Source organism: Onychostoma macrolepis, chromosome 15, assembly GCF_012432095.1.
Source record: "Onychostoma macrolepis isolate SWU-2019 chromosome 15, ASM1243209v1, whole genome shotgun sequence".
NCBI lineage: Eukaryota > Metazoa > Chordata > Actinopteri > Cypriniformes > Cyprinidae > Onychostoma > Onychostoma macrolepis.
The window spans coordinates 10,376,190-10,391,436 of NC_081169.1; the positions used below are offsets into that span (position 1 = coordinate 10,376,190).

Genomic DNA, 15,247 nt, shown 5'->3' on the forward strand with positions numbered 1-15,247 from the left:
CCTCTTCCAGCGCACTAATCTTGTCCTAAACAACTGTTACCGAATCATTGATATTTACAGCCATGTAAACAGAGCATTAAATCTCAGAACAGACATGCAGCAATATCCAAAGAAGTTTAAGACAGAATACAGTATGTCTTATTACTATTACAATTATATAACTCATTTTAGATATAATACATTTTAAGAATGAATGAATTAATAAAACCTAATGTGATGTTAGAGGTGGACAAATACTATGAACAACAACAACAATAATAATAATAATAATAATAATAATGACATTTGCCGATGCCTATCATTTTCTATTCTGAAGGAAATAAATGTCTTCCAATTAAAAATAAATAAATGATAAATAATAATAATAATAATGTTTTATAGCAAACTAACCAGCTGTGAACACCGAATAACTTTACTGAGGTAATTGCTAAGTGACATATTTATCCCATCATCTTTATGCAGTTAAAACACTGATTGAGTGATTAAATGAGACATGATCAATTTTGGTAAGTTGTACTTTATCATGATGTTCAAGCAAGTTTATTCCGCGCGATAACTTGTATGAATATAACTGACTGTAATTGCTATAACTGAGGCACTACAATCAATCATGTCTAATTAAAGAGCGACAAAACAGCAATTATCATTTATTGTTTGAATTTTGCGATAAAATGGACATTATATGAGAGCTGTGACTTGGATGTGCTACAAATAATATTAAGTGAAGGAAAACTGCAGACCTGGCAAGGGTCAAACAGAACCTGAGATGATGATGATGATGATGATTATTACTATTATTATCATTATTATTATTGTTGTTGTTGTTGCATTTATCACTTATAGCAGCCCTATATTGAGACATTTGAAGTCTGACACTTTTTTCGTGGCCTTTTTAGTAAAGGGTTATAGTCTACTCTGATCACTGGCCGATATTAGTAGTAGTAGTAGTAGTAGTAGTAGTAGCTTATATAAATCATTATTAAGTCTCGTAATGTACACCAAGTGATACAGGACTGGCACAGACATTGGCTAAAAAGGTGTGCTATGCCCCTGAATAAACACCAATCCATTTAGACCATTAATGCCTTTCAAAAGTACTTTCCAAACTGAAATGAGGTTTTTGTTGCACAGACACAACATACTCATCTAAATATGTATGCCTGAATGGGATGTGTGTTTTAGCCACAGTGATTTATACTAATGCATCTGAATCAAAACCTATCGTCTATTCAAACTTCATTTCGAAATCACTGTCAAATGAGTTCAAGAGGTTTCGCGCAGTTAGAAAATCACTGCATGAAGTGCATCATTGTTATGATTGATCACTTATATAAGTGTGCTCAGACAACAAGCCTCTATATGGAATAATAATTATATCAACACAACGGCTTCATCAAAAATGCTGAGATAATTTAATCTGACCCAGTTTGTGTGATTCATTTTTCTAGGTCTTGAACTCAAGATGTATTTTTCAAGTCAATAATCCATCATAAGATGCTTAATCCTGCCCTACCAACGTACTAAGCGTTCATTCGTCCTCTCGGTTTGTCTAACTACTCATGACATGTTATTTCCGTAGTGAGATTCAACATAAGGAAAACGTAACCAACGAATAAGAATTCTGTGCCCTTGAATGACTAAATTCTGCTGGGCGTTCTGCTGATGTTTGCCTTAATTAGCGCAGCGCCGCATGGATACCCAGAGGAAAATAAACTTGGCCAAGGAGCGACTGGTTTGATTCCTGCTTGGTTGCGAGATAACCTCTCTCAGTCAGTGAACATATAATATCAGTCAGCCTCTACAGCCTAAATGACCCTGAAACGCTCTGCTGCCCACCCTCTCCAGATACTGTCATCATCTACCCTCTACTATAGTGTCTGGACGAGCATATTAAGCTCCACTGCTGAATGAGGTCAGCCAGACAGATGTGGTCTTGACACATTATCGTTGGTTAGCATAGACAACCTTTCAGACCCCCACTGCTATTCATTCGCTGCCCACACTGTGATAAAGCCCTAGTGGTTGGTTATATCAGCTGTTGCCGCTCTTACTTGTCACACATTACGCTCCTATATTTGTCTGAACATAAAAGCTCTACAAATCAAAATACAAAACAGAACAAAGTAAAGAACAAAACAATACAGCAACATAAAGTAAGGAGAACAAAGCAAAAAAAAAAAAAAAAGTAACACTTTACAATAAGGTTCATTAGTTAACAACATTAGTAAACATGAACTAAGAATGAACAATACTTCTACAGTATTTCTTAATCTTAGTTAATGTTAATTTCAGCATTTACTAATGCATTATTAAAATCAGTTTGTGATTTTAAAAAAGTTGTGTTTGTTAATATTAGTTAATGCACAGTGCACTAACATGAATAAACAATGAACAACTGTATTTTCATTAACTAACATTAACGAAGATTAATAAATAGTGTAATAAATGCATTGATCATTGTATGTTCATGTTAGTTAATACCTTAACTAATGTTAACAAATTACACATTGTAAAGTGTTACCCAAAACAATCAGTCAGTCAGTCAATCAATCAATCAATCAATCAATCAATCAATCAATAACACAAAAAATAAAATAAAAAAAGAACAGAACAAAGCAAAACACAAAAACAAAATACAACAAAATTCAAAGAAAAGAGGGGGAAAAAATCTAAACAAAAAAACATAACAAAGCAACATATAAAACTTAGCAAATCAACATAAAAACAAAACACAATCATGCAAAGAACAAAACAAAGCAAAACAAAACAAAAAAGCAACATAAAAAAGAGAACAAAAAGCACAACAAAGCAAAATACAAAACAGAAAAAAGCAAAGCAAAACGATATAAAAACAAAAGACAATGCAAAGAGCAAAACAAAACAAACAAACAAAAAAGCAACATAAAAACTGAATAAAAAACAAAAACAAAGCAATATAAAAACAAAATGCAATTCAGACCAAATCAAATCAAAGCAAAACAGCCAAACAGTACAAAACAAAAAAAGCAACATAAACAAAACAGAACAGAACAAAAAGCACAACAAAACAAAACACAAAACATAAAAATAAACAAAACAAAGCAACACAAAAATAGCAAAAAAAAAGAAAAAAAAAAGAAAAAAGCTAAACAAAAACAAAATCAAAATAAAATTAAGTAATAATAAGAAGAATAAAATCAAAACAAAATGGAAGAGAATAAAAGACAACAAAAATATAAATAGAGATAATTGTGTTTATATTATATAATTATATATTTTAATTATATATAGTGACTTGCGAAAGAATTCAAACCCCTTTTTTTTTCACGTTTTGTTATTTTGCAGCCTTATGTTAAACTGCTTTCCATTACTTTTTTCCACATCAGTCTACACTCCATACACCATAATGGCTAAGCAAAAACAGAACTGTCACAACTTTGTAAATGTGTAAATAATAATAATAATTAAAAAAAATAAAAAATAAATACATTTAAAAAATAAATAAAAAATAAAAAAACTGAAATAAGTACATAGCTGAAGCACCTTTACAGCCTCAAGTCTTTTTTTTTTGTGTATGATGCGACAAGCTTTGCACATCATCATTTGGCAATTATCTGCTATTCTTCTACTCGCATCTTCACCTCTTAAGCTCTGTTAGGTTGGATGGGGGCAGACACACATTTTCAAGTTTCTCCAGAAATATTTGATTGTATTCAAGCCCAGGCTGTGGCTGAGCCACTCAAGGACATTCACACGGTTGTCCATAAGCCACTCTTGCTGTGTGCTTAGGGTCATTTTCCTGTTGGAAGGTGAACCTTCTGCCCTGTCTGAGGTTCTGAATGCACTGGACTGGGTTTTCATTAAGGCTATCTCTACATGTTGGTGCATTGAGCTTGTCTTCTACTCTGATGAGTCCCTCAGTCCCTGCCGCTGAAATACAGCCCCACAGCATGAGGCTGCTACCAGCACACTTTACTTTTGGGATGGTACTCTGCAGGTGATGAGCAGAGCTGGTTTCCTTCAAACATGATGTTTGGAATAGAGGTTCATCATAATCTTGTTTCTTGGAGTCTGAGGGTCCTTTAGGTGCTGTTTTGCAAATTCCAGGTGTGTTTTCAAGTGTCTTCACTGATGAGAGGATTGAGTTTGGCCACACCGCCATAAAGCCCAGATTGGTGGGGTGTTGTAGTGATGTTTGTCCCTCTGTAGGTTTCTCCTATCTCCACATATGATCATGGAGCTCAACTAGAGTGACCATCAGGTTGTTGGTCACCACTCTAACCAAAGCCCTTCTCCATAAATTGCTCAATTTTGCCAGGAGGTCAGCTCTAGGAAGAGTCCTGGTTGTTCCAAATGTCTTCCATTATGGATAATGGAGGCTACATGGTTCTGTGAACCTTCAATGCAGCATTTTTTTTTTTTTTTTTTTTTGAACTCTTCCCCAAATGTGTGGTTTAATGCAATCCTGTCTCTGAGCTATACAGGCAGTTTTTTGACCCCAGGGCTTGGCTTTTGCTCTCTTATGCATTTTCAGCTGTTAGACCTTTTATTAAGACATGTGTACCTGTCCAAATCATACCCATTCAATTGAATTTGCCGCAGGTTAACATCACTCAAAGTGTGGTAACATTTACAAGCAAAATTAATGCTCCTGAGCTAAGTTTCGACTGTCTAAGATAAGGATATGAATACTTATGCAATGGAATCATTTAAGTTTTGTTTTTTGTTTTTTTATCTTTAATAAATTTGCAAAGATGTTAAAAACATGTTACTTGCTTTGTCATTATGGTGTATAGAGTGTAGATTGATGTGTGTGTGTGGGGGGGGGGATTAATTTAAAGCAGTTTAACATAAGGCTGCAACATAAAACGAGAAAACATTCAAGGGCTTTGAATACTTTTGCAAGGCACTGTATTTATATTATATAATATTAACATATACTATGAGAAACATAACTTGCTTTTATGTAATTTAATAATATCACAGCCCTATTACAGTATATACACACACTTGGATTGTCACCATAATATATTCCACCCCTAAAGGAATAAATGCACAAAACAATGCTGGGCACTGTACCAAAAAGTACAGCACCATTACTCACAAAACATCACGAAGTTGCGTCTCAATTTCTGTCCTTTACATGACCATTTAAGGATATGCAATCACAAGAACATGCTTTGTAGGGACATTAACAGAATAATATTTAAGTTTTGTCTTTCACCCAATGCATTCAAAGCACCTGCATCAGCTTCATGTGTGTCTGCGGCATTTCAGTCATATCATTCCCAAAGAAAAATGATGTTTTTGACAATTGATGCGACATTTAGAGTCAGCTCCCACTGAAATGGTTGGACTGAGGCTATTACCCAGAGGGCCTCAGCAGTCAGCTCTGAAAGCATCATGTTTCTGGCGCTTTAAAGAACCCTTCACCTTGAATTAGGCCAGGTAGGGTATGCGCTAGACCGTGGCAGGCCTGTTTTCCAGAAGGAACATGCATACTTCTGCTGTATTTCATTTTTCCCCTTTAGTTGACCTCTGACCATAGCTGTGACTTTGCTGTGCTGGATGGAGCTAGTTCACGCACACTAGACAGCCAGCAACTGTGGTCTGTTTACTGTTTTATTTTTTTCTTATGAGACTTTGACAGCAAAAAATATATGCTGTCTTTATGCCACTAAATATTGAGTTATGACTAATGACTGTGGCACAATAACAGTAAGAAACAACTGTGGGAGGATATTAAATAACAAAAATATGAAAATTATCTTGTACTTTGAGTTGAATATAATACATGACTGTTCTATAACATGCAAATATATATATATATATATATATATAAAACAAATGAAAACCATTAAGTACAAGAATATGAGCTGAGGAGGATTTTTTTTATTATTATTATTAACTTTCAAGATTCTTATTTTAATGAAAAAGTAAACTCTAACAGCATATCTTTGTCTTTTTGTCCATTATATTTCCACTCAAAAACAACATTACACACTGCATGAAATCTAAATTGAATCATGTGTGGAGAGCTTGGTGCGCCTTACAACTTGATTATGTAAACACATCATATCCAGATGATTAGACAGTAGGAAGCTATGTTTGACATCGATGTGTTTTGAACCACAAATCTGTCATTTTCAGATATGAAGTAATAAATGATGAGAAAAACATTCAGGTACATCCAGTAGTGATTTGCTTTTTGATCTTTAGGACTGGCTATATCTGCACTGTCATTTTGCAAGTAATGAAATCAGATCGGTTTGTTCAGAGAGTGTAGTCAATATCCGATATAGTACATGCTTTCCATAGTAATGGCTGCTGCATTTTGCAATGTATGACATTTGTGTATGACGTTGCACCCATAAAGAACTACTTCTGTGCTATACAAATCCAGACTGACCACAATGTTAAAAAACAAGGAGAGTACTAGTGCATATACAGATGTCGTTTGCTAAATTCTCATAAAATACAGTAAAAACTGTAGTATTCTGAAATACCATTACAATTTAAAATGACAGTTTTCTATTCTAATATATTTTATAGGAACTTTATTCATGTGCCTGTGATTCTAAACTGAATTTTCAGCATCAGTCTTCAGTGTCGCATGGTCCTTCAGAAATAATTCTAATATTCTGATTTGCTGCTCAAGAAAAAAATCTTATTAGTGTTGGGTTAGAAATATTTGCTGAGATTTTGTTCAGCATTCTTTGATGAATAGAAAGTTCAAAAGAACAACATTTATTTAACATAGAAATATTTTATACAATTATAAATGTCACTTATTAACTATCACTTTTAATCATTTTAATGTGTGACTGCTGAAAAAAAATAAAAATAAAATAAAATAAAAATACCCCAAAGTTTCTGCTGTTCGTTCATACTATAAACTACTAATAGTCAAATACATTAAAAACAGAGAGAGAGACAGAAAAAATAAAATAAAATAAAATAAAATAAAAATACCCCAAAGTTTCTGCTGTTCGTTCATACTATAAACTACTAATAGTCAAATACATTAAAAACAGAGAGAGAGACAGAAAAAAATAAAAATAAATAACAACAATCTAATGTTGTTGTTTGCCTGAATAAAACCTAAATGTCTCAAAGAATGTTCATAAAGATACCTCACTCAGAGTCTCATCAAGTTAGGGCATGACAGCTGCCAACATCAACATCTGTGCTGCTTTGTCATTTTAGGTGTGAAATTCCATATCTAGGACAACGTGGGATATTTCACCCAAGAATGAAAATACAGTCATGTTTTTCCAAACCCATATGACTTTTTCTTTCTTCCACAGACCACAAAAGACTTCCACAGACCAAATTTTTTTTTATATATAGTATATTTATAGTCAAAATCTATCAGTAGGATAGTTGTGTATAGGTTTATATTGTTTTACTTCATTGCTGTATGCCTGTATTTATGTAGCACCGTGGTCCTGTGAGGCACGACATTTCGTTCCACTGTATGCCCCCGCATGTAGCGGAATGACAATAAAGCTCAACTTGACTTGACTTGACTTGAAAAGAAAGAATGCCCAGGTTGCTACTGTACAGTGAAAGTGGATGGGTACTAGGGACTGTCAAAAGCAGCAAAAGCACAATAAAAGTGATCCCTACGATTAATGAGCTATATTTTAATGTCTTTTGACACCATCAGTGTTGTTACATGTAGTTACATGTAACAACTTTACATAATTGAATTACAAAATAAAGAATTGTTACATGTTACATGCACTTACTATTATATTAACAATAAATTATGCATAATTACATGAATAATTACACTGTAATAAGGACACAAAATAAAGTGTAACCCTTTATTTTAGTGTCCTTGTTACAGTGTAATTATACATTTAAGTACTGAGTATTATTAATTAACTACATGCACTTACTATATGGTTAAGGCTAGGATTAGGGTTTGTCTTACTTGCATGTAATTATGCATAGTTTATTGTTATTATACAAGTATGTACATGTAACATGTAACAAGGACACCGTAAAATAAAGTGTTACCCAAAATAAATGCAACTAATCCGTTACAGTTGCTGAAAGAAAAAAAAAAGTGCATTTTACAGTTACTAATGAAAATGTTAATGATTACAAAGGTTACAGCTGAATATTTTCTGTAAAAAGCTAGGATATGTTAATAATATTAAATCGTTGCTTTGCCTGTTTTTGATTGACCACTCTAAGATATGAGACACCAATGTTTCATGACTTTAGGACACAGAATAGGACATGTGCTTATTCGATTACTCTTTTATTTCTTATGGTTTTATGTATATGCTTATTTTTTTTTAAGATTAACTGTTTTATTTATTTATTTTTTCCCAAGGCATTGTTAGATGCCAGTGTTTTTTGTCATAGCTATGCAAAGATTTAATTTCAAAAACAATATCTTAGCTATTAAACTATTTATTGCTATGCTTTTAAATCTGTATTTAAAAATGCATGGGGGTCTAAAGTATGATTTTGTGGTGGCTGTGCTTTAAAATTAAATTATTCTAATCTTAATTCAAGTGATGAAAGATTTTGAAAGTCTGACAGTAATCAGTGTTGAATACATTTGAGAACATACGTTAGAATTGACCTGAATATAAGTATAAGACGACCCTGATCATAAGACGACCCCCCTTTTTCCAGATATACCTTTTGGAAAAAGCCTTTTTGAAAACCAAATCTTGTATTTTACTGATAATTTATTATTATTATTTTTTTCTTAAATTATTTTCATATTGCATATTTTTCCTATTTTAATTTTTGTTTTGAAAGTATGGTAAATACTGGTAGAATGTACCAACAATCACATTAAAAAATATACACTTTTTGATACACCATAAAAATAACAGGTAGCCCATCTGAATTATATAACATTTAGTCTATCCATCTCATAGTAGCCTACCAAAATTTTATTAACAGTAGAAGTGAAATCTTATTGTAGTCTTCAAATTTGGGTACTGTCTGTAACTGTTACATTTTAAAATCACTTACAGAGGAAATTTGGTCCCATCAGGCTAACCTGACAGTCTCGACTCATGCCGCTGTAAGGTTTTTTTTTTCTTTTGTTTTCACTCGCGATCTTCTATCATTATTACAACACACATTACATTACGTATTTCATGGCACACTCGTTTTACGCATATTTGGCACCACCTATTGTTGTGGGTGTATTACTGACATGTCAAAGTCTAGACCCTGAATATAAGAAGACCGCATTTTTTTCAGATTCGTTCCAAGAAAAGTCTTATATTTGGGTCAATACGGTACTAGTCAAATGTAACCAGTTAAATTAATTTAATAAAGTAATTGAAATAGTTGCACTACTTATTGCATTTTAAAAAGGGTTACTTGCAATCTGTAACCTATTACATTTCCAAAGTAAACTTCCCAACACTGGACACCATTTTATTCACACTAATAATCTAAAGTGCAGCTTTCAAACCTAATCTGCAGTATATTGGGTATATTCAAATATAAGTGCAAATTAATATTTTTAAATATTGGTTAGTTATAAGTATATATATATATATATATATATATATAAAATAGTGCTGTCAATCGATTAAAAAATGTAATCGTTAAAATTTTTAGATGAATCGCATGCGTTAACACGTTAACGTTGACACCCCTAATATATATATATAGTATAGCGCATAAGATATATGACTGCTGATAATTCAGCTCACATGAATAAATTGTATTTTTAAATGTATTAAAATATAAAACACTTATTCTAAACTGTAATATTAATATCCCACAGTATTGCTGTTTTTACTCTATTTTGAGAGGCTTCTTCCAAAATATTTAAATTTTAATTGTAATTATTCCAAACTTTGACCAGCAATGCAGTTTTATGGTGCTTTTTGATACTCGACAGTCTCGACAATTTAAAGAGCCGAATATGTCCTGTTGTTCAATGACTACAGGTTTGTGAGGAAATGATAAGAGAATTTTGGGTTATTCCTTGAACTCCTCACTGCAGTGTGATTTGAAGTGTACCTCTATCTGAGAAGCGTAGAATGGCTGGAGATGCTCATGAAGGCTCCACTGGCGGCGTTAGCGCTGAGGATAGCTGTAGACTTGGGCTGCTACATGTGGACAAGCTGGCAGAGAGCAGAGACTCGAGGCATTGGCCCAGGAACATGAAAGTATCTGGCGCTCAGAGCCACGACTGACAGCACTGCAGATTTCGGAGCTCCATCCACCTGTGAAAGGAGAAAGGGAGGAGGGACATTTACACGAGACACAAAGCATGTCTGTCTGGATTTTTTGCCTCTCGGGACAAGAAGGCCAATGCATTTCCAGGACAAAAACAAGAGCTAGACAGCAAATTTGCACCCTTTTTTTCACATCACAAAACAAATGGAACGAAAAAGAAAATGGAATGCAGCAAGAGTGAGGACATTAATAACGACCCAGAAGTGTCACGCTGTTTGAACGCTCCTACCATCACTCTTGATAATAGCTGCCATACGCAATATATTTAGCTCCATTCTCTTTGGAAACAAATCCTTGTTATTATTTCAAGTGTTTCTTTTACAGTCGTCTGCCTCTTGCATTGCTGGTGGTTATAGCTGTCCCACTGGACAGTTGGCACAATTACAGTTTGTTCTTTTTATTCTCTAAATTCATGCCACTGCACAAACAAATGCTGCTTAAACCAGCACAGGGTTTTTCTGTCGATTGCACCGTTTTAATTACTTCTTTCAGGGTGAACATGCTGTAGGAGTTGTGCAAACTGAGCTGGTGTTTGTTGAGCTTGTGTTTGATTCTCACGACAAAAATATGAATCATATTTTAGAACCATTAAGATTTTTAGCATTCTGACACTATTTTCATGACAATTTATAATTTGTGATTATTTGTCATGGAAATAGTGTCACAATGCAAAACAATATATATATATATATATATATATATATATATATTACATTTATACAAAAATCAGAACAGATTTGGAGAAATGTATCATTAACTTGCTCACCAATGGATGCTCTTCAGTGAATGGGTGCCGTCAGAATGAGAGACCAAACAGCTGATAAAAACATCACAATGATCCACAAGTAATCCACAGGACTCCAGTCCATTAGCTAATGTCTTGTGAAGTAAATATCTGCCTCTTTGTAAGAAACAAATCTACCGTGATGTTAATTGATTGACTAGAGTTACTTTTGAATTATTGTAATATATTTATCAGCTGTTTGGTCATTCTCACAGCACCCATTCACTGCAGAGAATCCATTAGTGAACAAGTGACAGAGGTGGGTAGAGTACCCAAAAACTGTACTCAAGTAAAAGTAAAAGTACTTATAGAAACATTAACTCAAGTAAAAGTAAAAGTAATAGTCTGAATAGTTACTTGAGTAAGAGTAAAAAGTATTGGATAAAAAACTACTCAAGTAGTTACTAGTTACTTTGGATCATATACTGTATAGACTATTTTTGTTTAGATATATAGATAAAATGTATGTAATGTGTGTGTATACACACACACACACACACACTGCCATTCAAAAGATTTGTAATGTTTTTTAATGTAATTTATTTCAGTGATGCAAACTACTGTGATGCAAGTGATACAGTGATGTAAATCATATACTGTATATAAATAAATATATATATATATATATATATATATATATATATATATATATATATATATATATATATATATATATATATATAGCCTCTGAAATGGAGACGAGTCAAAACTCCTCACATGACAGCTACCGAACATCTGAACATAACGAAACAAATGCACTAACGCGGGTTTGGCGGGTGTTCATTTCATACTCTGTGACAGCTTATTTAATGTATACAATTATGTACATTGTATTTAATGTATAAGGTACATGTATAACAAACTGGTAATGTCATAGTGGTATCGTGTACTGTAATCGAATGTAGCCTATCTATACCTGTGGAAGCGTAGACAGCACACACGGTGTTCATCTAACAGGCTAAAGATCTTCATAGCTAGCAAACAGATTTGCTTTCAATTGACTGTAGATCCAAAACCACGTCTTCAACGCTCTTGATGTTACAACTCTGAGTGAGAACCGCTTCAGACGACTCAGCGCGTGCGGCAGGGAACTGAACGAATCATTCAAACTGATTCGCGAACCGATTCACTGGTCTGCCAACTGGTTTGATCAAGCCTTTGAACAGTATTGACTCAAAATAATGAATCATTCGCAAATGGGCATCACTCATTGCCCAGAGAAAAGTAGACGGCGCGTTTGGAATGAATTGCAGCATTTTTATCTTGTATTGCATTAAGATAAAGTAACGAGAGGAGCGTCGCCCATAGTAACGAAGTAAAAGTACCGTTTTTTTTACTTGAAATGTACCCGAGTAAGAGTAAAAGTACCCATCTTTGAATATACTCTGAAAGTATTAGTTACCCAAAAAAATCAAGTAAATGTAACGAAGTAAATGTAACTCATTACTACCTACCTCTGGCAAGTGATTTAATGCTAACTTTCTCCAAATCCATTTTGATGAAGAAACAAACTCATCTACATACCGAATGGCTTAAGGGTGAGTTAATTATGAGTTTTTTTGTTGTTGTTGTTGTTGTTTTTGTTTTGTTTTTTTATTATTATTATTTCTGGGTGAACTATTCATTTAACTTTCACTCCTCCATCACAATTTCACAACTTCACAAGTTTCATGTTAAGCTGTCAAATGCTTCCAGATGGTTTTTAAAATGTGCAGTTTTGTCAAAATACTGTTTGGTATGGAAATTATAAATGGGCTATTGTGGCTGTTTGGTATTATGGCTTAAGTTGTTTCTTAATATATGCAATAGGTTTTGCAGGTCCTCTCTCTCTCTCTCTCTCTCTCTCCTAATCTTATTTTCCAACCTCAATGATCTCCTCACTCCACGAACCTAATTAGAACTTCTTAATTAGACATTTATGTCCCTTACTGGGAAGAAAGCCAAGTCAAAAAATCCTCTTACTCAGATATCGTGTGATTTTGTGCAGACACGATGGTGTGCACATTTTGTTCCTTGAATAACTATTTCTATTACTGGGTGTTTCTTCAACTATGGCCACTTTTGGCCCTGTGGACAAAAATAATCTTAAAACAGATTTTCACACTTTCACTAGCTTATTTACAACGTCCTCTAGACATACAGTCACAAGAGAATTATATTTTTTGTCATTTGTTTCTAAAAATGTAATTTCCACCATATATGTCACATTATGTATTCTGTTTGATATCATTCTGTGATGGAAATGACATGAAACTTTTATTTTTTGGAATACAAATAGCCAATGAACCATTTTTTTTCCTTTCTTTTTTTTCTTGTTACAACAATATATATATATATATATATATATATTTTATTTATTTTTTTGTAATAATGAGATGTTACGGCATTAAAACAATACAATTTCACGTAATAATGAGATTGTCGTGACTGTCATTAAACAATATGCTTTTACCATGATAATGACATGTTATATTGTTAAAGTAACATATTTTTTTTTTTTATGTGATGACAATGTAGGCTTATAAGCCTAGTTAAAATACATACAATTAATAACAATTAATATATTGTAATAATGGAAGTTTGGGTCTGGGGCAAGGCTAAAATAATTACTATATTATAATATATTTAATATATAAATATAAGGCAATTGAAATATCAAAAATAAATTATTTCAACATGGTAAAAAAAAATAAAAAATAAATAATATACTCAAAAGTTTTAATATGACTTTAATATAACAGAAAAATGGAAATCTTGTTTACTTAGTTTTAATAATAATAATAATAATAATAAAAAGAACTCAGGAAATAAAATTACCTATTTGATGAAACACGCTATTCTGTTTCATCCATTTGGGAAATACTTGATCATGTTGCATAATCTAAAACGTGTGCCATCATTGATCTTATGCATGCAAAAGATGCCTCTTGCAGGAGGAATATGTGCTGACTCCAAAGCTGATAGAGCAGAAGCTCAGCCTAACAATGCAATATCCTCTCATCACACCGGCTTTAGATCACAAAGCTCCCCCTCCCTCCATCGAGTATGACACAGGGCGCAGATTAGTGTCTATGTACATGGCCGCTCTCTTCTCAGTGCATCGTCAGAATGAGCCCAGCTGCCTGGGGAAAACAGGCGTCTCTTTGTCAAGACTCTGACTCACTTTTGGCCTGTCCTCAGTGACTCTGTGTTATCCGCCCATTCTGTTGAGCCCCAGCGTGAGGTTAAAAAGACAGAGAAGCAAAGAGCTGTGTCCAATAATATTCTTGTGTTGTGTCACGGCGCCGTCTGATCGTTCCATTACCAACCGCAGCACTTACGTATTAACGGCTGCCACAGATTGCTGTTCTGAAGACAAAAGTCATTATTTCCTGTTAGTTCTTTTATTTTGCTTTGAAGTGAAAGTTTCTTTCAAGTTTCTGCTGGTTGCACACTGTGCATTTTTTGCCACAATTTGGCCAATTGAGACAAATTTCAAAATTTCTTTCATCATTGAGCAAAAGCGACAGTCTTAAACACTACACAATCACACACCACCAGACTTTCAGGTCATTCAGAAAACAACAAAAGTCATGTAGAAACTCAAATTAAATCTTAAGAAAGTCTCTGACCTTCAACTAGTGTTGACCTGTCCAGATTCTAAACTGGGGCAAAAATCTTAGTCGTAAAGTGTATGCCAGCCTTAAATTAAGTACTAACCAGAAAATGAATTACTAACCTGTTTTTAAAACAATATTTTGCATTGTAGAACAACTGCAAATTACAAAATGATTGCAATTTATATTAAAAAATAAATAAATAAAAATTGAATACGTAAAAGTATAAAAATACATTTTATTTTGCTTGGAAAGACTCGGAAGAACACAATTTAAAATCTACCATCTTTTCTAGTAAGTGCTCAGTTCTACATCCATGTTGTTTTGAGCCAATCATCTGAGCCATAACTATCATTTGACTAATTACTATTAATTATATACTACACGTAATTAAGAATAGTATGTGTAGTGAATCAAGATCAATTCTTTGTAGACCTGATTAACTAGATGGCCAGACAGAAAGAAGGATAGACATATTAAAAAGCTTAGATAGGCAGATTGATTGATTGATTGATTGATTGATTGATAGACAGAACAACAGACAATCAGACTAATCATCACTTCACAAGCCATTATTTATATAAATAACAAACATTTGTAAATGCAGACTACAAGATGAGTCATCCATATTTTTTGTCTGTTTTCCAGTAAGAGACTG

At 33.3% G+C, this 15,247-nt stretch overlaps 1 protein-coding gene across 2 annotated transcripts in view; it reads right to left on the minus strand.

The window, feature by feature from the left end:
* The window catches only part of zgc:172282 (leucine-rich repeat and fibronectin type III domain-containing protein 1-like protein), a 139,553-nt gene that overhangs the window by 65,476 nt on the left and 58,830 nt on the right, over nt 1–15,247 (minus strand). The window contains exons 1-2 of one of the 2 annotated variants that reach the window (XM_058799112.1): nt 11,910–12,029; nt 9,991–10,196 (exon numbers count right to left, since the gene is read on the minus strand). The gene's annotated coding sequence lies outside the window, so the exon portion shown is untranslated. Of the gene's footprint in view, nt 1–9,990; nt 10,197–11,909; nt 12,030–15,247 lie in introns of those variants that run through there. The other variant, XM_058799113.1, reaches the window with a different exon arrangement.